Source organism: Lynx rufus, unplaced genomic scaffold (genome assembly GCF_022079265.1).
Source record: "Lynx rufus isolate CCGP_SWC_20201006 ecotype Redwood Valley unplaced genomic scaffold, mLynRuf1.p SCAF_14, whole genome shotgun sequence".
NCBI lineage: Eukaryota > Metazoa > Chordata > Mammalia > Carnivora > Felidae > Lynx > Lynx rufus.
The window spans coordinates 43,048,999-43,053,481 of record NW_025814828.1 but is presented as its reverse complement, the minus strand read 5'-3'; the positions used below and the strand labels follow the sequence as shown (position 1 = coordinate 43,053,481).

At 36.0% G+C, this 4,483-nt stretch overlaps 1 pseudogene; it reads left to right on the top strand.

Annotated features, from left to right (window-relative positions):
* The first annotated feature begins 1,169 nt into the window (after positions 1-1,169).
* On the top strand, positions 1,170-1,538 carry LOC124509250 (CDGSH iron-sulfur domain-containing protein 2-like; annotated as a pseudogene).
* The last annotated feature ends 2,945 nt before the right edge of the window (positions 1,539-4,483 follow it).

Below are 4,483 nucleotides of genomic sequence, written 5' to 3'. Positions count from 1 at the left end.
TAAACATTCCAAAAAAAACCTCTTTTAACAGTTTTGTGGTTATTGTTTTTTATTTAGAACTTAATCATAATCAGGGAAGGTAGTCTGAATGAAACTAATGCTGTGGTATTTATTGAGACTTGTTTTATAGACTGTGGTCATTATTTCTAACTATGCTATAAAAAAGTGTATTAATACTTAGGTGAAGGAAATATATATGTGTGTCTGTGTACAATACCATTGACTATATTCCCTATGCTGTACCTTTTATTCCATGAATTATTCATCCCACAACTGGGAGCCTGTATGTCCCTCTCCCTGTCACCCTTTTTGCCCATCCCCCACCCTCTTCTCCTCTGGCAAACATCAGTTTGTTCTCTGGGTTTATATGTCTGCTTCTGTTGTTTATTCATTTGTTGTGTTTTTTAGACTCCACATATAAGTGAAATCATATGGTATTTGTCTTTCTCTGATTTACTTCACTTGGCATAATACCCTCTGGGTCCATCCATGTTGTTGCAAATGGCAAGACCTCATCCTTTTTTATGGCTGTGTAATATTCCATCATATATGTACATATATATATATACCACATCTTCTTTTTTCATTAATCTATCAATGGTCTTGGACTGCTTCCATATCTTGGCTCTTATAAATAGCGCTGCAATGCATATAGTAAAAAGCTTCTGCACAGAGAAAGAAACTATCAACAAAACATAGAAGCAACCTACTGAATGGGAAAAGATGTTTGCAAATCATAGATATGATAAGGGGTTAATACCTAAAATATATAAATAACTTATACAACTCAACACCAAAATAAACAAATAATCTGGGGTGCCTGGGTGGCTCAGTTGGTTAAGCGTCTGACTCTTGATTTCAACTCAGGTCATGATCTCACAATATGTGGAATCGAGGCCCGTGTGGGGCTCCACACTGAAAGCTTGGAGCCTGCTTGAGATTGCCTCTCTCCTCTCCCTCTCTCTGCCCCTCCTCCTGCCCTCTCTCTTTCTCAAAATAAATAAACATTAAAAAAAACATATAATCTGATTTAAAAATGGGCAGAGGCCTGCCCAGTGGTGGGACCTAGGCTACAATGCATCCCGCCCACCACTTCTGCTCTTGGGCAGCAGGTGCAGCAACTCAACTGGGGGGGGTGCCTCTGGAAGCAGTGGATGCTGCTGGCAAGGATGGCACTGGAGAGTGTGGCCCACATCAGGAAGGTGCTGCTCTCCGTGTATCTAGAGCGGCCCTGTCCCTGAGAGCATTACCAGGTTCACTCAGCTCACAGTTTCAGAATGGCTTGGCTACCTTGCAATTCGCCCATTTCTCCAGAAGGAAAAACAACAGGACAGCTTGATTAATCTTAAAATACAAAAGGAAAATCTCAAAGTGGTGAATGAAATAAACATTGAAGATTTGGGTCTCACTAAAGCAGCTTATTGTAGGTGTTCGCATTCTAAGACGTTACCTGCCTGTGATAGTTCACATAATAAACACAATGTATTGACAGGAGGTAATGTGGGTGTCCACTAATACTGAAGAAGAAAGAAGCATAATAGGAATGAATTAGGATTGAATTCAGTTGTGTGCTGTAAAATCTTATAACAATATTCCTTCATTCTTTGTGTATAGAAGATCTTTCAAATGGTGGTCTTAATTATTGCTACTGGCTGAGTAATTATTTCTGCCAATTTATTTTCTTGCTACACTACTGTTTATATTTGATACTTTGTATATTCAAACAATCGTTTATGTAGAAATTAAATTGTACAACCCTTTCATTCTTACTTCAAAGACTTAATGTATCTTCCTGGGGCACCTGGGTGGCTAAGTCCTTTGAGTGACTGACTTTGGCTCAGGTAGTGATCTTGCAATTCCTGCATCAGGTTCGCTGCCTGTCAGTGTGGAGACCCAGCCAATTAGATACTCTGTCTCCCTCTCTCTCTCTCTCTGCCCCTCCCCTGCTCACACTCTCTGTCTCTCTCAAAAATAAAAAAAAATATTTTTAAAATAGACAATGTATCTTCCTAAATAAAACCAACATGCTTGGTTTTAATTAACTGAAAAAAATCTAAGTGTTGGCAATGGGTCCAAAGCTATTCCTTTGAATATCAATATTTTCAATAGAATCTATACCTAAAATTTTACTCCCTACATGATTAGGTATATTATTTTCAGTCTTCTTCTGTTTTGATCATTTGAAGTGATTTTTCCTCTTTGGCCTTCCACACTCCATTCTTTTTAGATCAATAAAAAAAATGTTGCTCTCAAGAATTACTTGAGTTTGCAAAGTGATAAACACTTTGCTTTATAAAGATTGTGTCAAATAAGTGTGACTATCTCAGTTTCAGAAAAGACATGAACTGCATGTAGAAAGTTCCAAAAAAGAACAGTTATTTACATTATAAAAGATTTGTTTACTTTACAAAGGCTTGTGTCTGTTTACATGTGTGTTTTGTATATGTATCTTGAACTCTTTGACTAAGTGGGATGGGATGGCAAGAATACTTATACTTCATGGAAATCTACCCCTGAAACCAAGAGCACACTGTATACACTGTATGTTAGCTACCTTGACAATAAATTATCTTTAAAAATAATAAAAATAAAATTAAAATTAAAAAATAAAAGAATAAAAAAAATACAAAATAAAGAATACTTCCACTAAACTCATGAGCTGCTGCAACTTGAAGGTCAATTAGAAATAAACATAAAGTATATCTGAATTCATATTAAAATGATAAGTAGTTCAGTGTTCAAAATTGTATACACTTTTCTCCTTATAACGTGTAAGCCAATAAAACATAAAATACAAAATGTTTGCAAAATAAAATTACTGGAGAATCTTTTTAAAAAAATAAACATAAAAAATAAATTAAAAATTAAAAATGGGCAGAGGACGTGAATAAACCTTTTTCCAAAGAAGACATACAGATGGCCAACAGACACATGAAAAGATGCTCAACATCACTCATCATCAGGGAAATACAAATCAAAACCACAATGAGATACCACCTTACACCTGTCAGAATGGCTAACATTAACAACTCAGGCAACAATAGATGTTGGCAAGGCTATGGAGAAAGAGGATCTCTTTTGCATTGTTGGTGGGAATTCAAGCTGGCGCAGCCACTCTGGAAAACAGTATGGAGGTTCCTCAAGAAATGAAAAATAGAACTACCCCATGACCCAGCAATTGCACTGCTAGGCATTTATCCAAGGGATACAGGTGTGCTGTTTCAAAGGGACACATGCACCCCAATGTTTATATCAGCACTATCAACAATAGCCAAAGTATGGAAAGAGTCCAAATGTCCATTGATGGATGAATGGATAAAGAAGATATGGTATATATATATATATATATATATATATATATATATATATATATACACACACACATACATACAATGGAGTATTACTCAGCAATCAAAAAGAATGAAATCTTGTCATTTACAACTACGTGGATGGAACAGGAAAGTATTATGCTAAGCAAAATTAGTCAGTTAGAGAAAGACAAATATCATATGACTTCACTCATATGAGGACTTTAAGATCTGGAACAGATGAACACAAAGGAAGGGAAGCAAAACTAATATAAAAACAGGGAGGGGGACAAAACATAAGAGACTCTTAAATATGGAGAACAAACAGAGGGTTACTGGAGGGGTTGTGAGAGGGGGGGTGGGCTAAATGGGTAAGGGGCACTAAGGAATCTACTCCCGAAATCATTGTTATATGATATATGCTAATTTGGATGTAAATTTAAAAAATAAAATTTAAATAAATAAATAATTAAAAAGAAATAAAGTATATCTGAATTCATATTAAAATGATAAATAGTTCAGTGTTTAAAATTGCATACAGTTTTCTCCTTATAACCATGTAAGCCAATAAAATATAAAATACAAAATGTTTGCAAAATAAACTTAATGGAGAATCTTTTTTAAAAAATAAACAAAAAACAATTAAAAATTAAAAATGGGCAGAGGACATGAATAAGCCTTTCTCCAAAGAAGACATACAGATGGCCAACAGACACATGAAAAGATGCTCAACATCACTCATCATCAGGGAAATGCAAATCAAAACCATAAGATATTACCTCACACCTGCCAGAATGGCCAGACTCAAAAACACAAGAAACAACAGGTATTGGTGAGAATGTGGAGTAAAAGGAACCCTCATAGTGGGATGTAAACTGTAAATTGGTGGGATTGTAAATTGGTACAGCCACTGTGGAAAATAGTACGGAGGTGCCTCAAAAAATTAAAAATAAAGATACCATAGGATGCAGTAATTCCACTGCTGGGCATTTGCCCAAAGAAAACGAAAACACTAATTCAAAAAGGTATATGCACTCCCTCCTTTTACCCCCCCCCTTTTATTTTAAGCAAAAGAGTTCTGCTTGGTGTCAAGGCAGCCGTTCAGTACAGTTCTCTGGGATTGCTGGGAATAGGTATGTTCATTCTGGTTGGCCCTTATGCAGCGGATGTAGCCC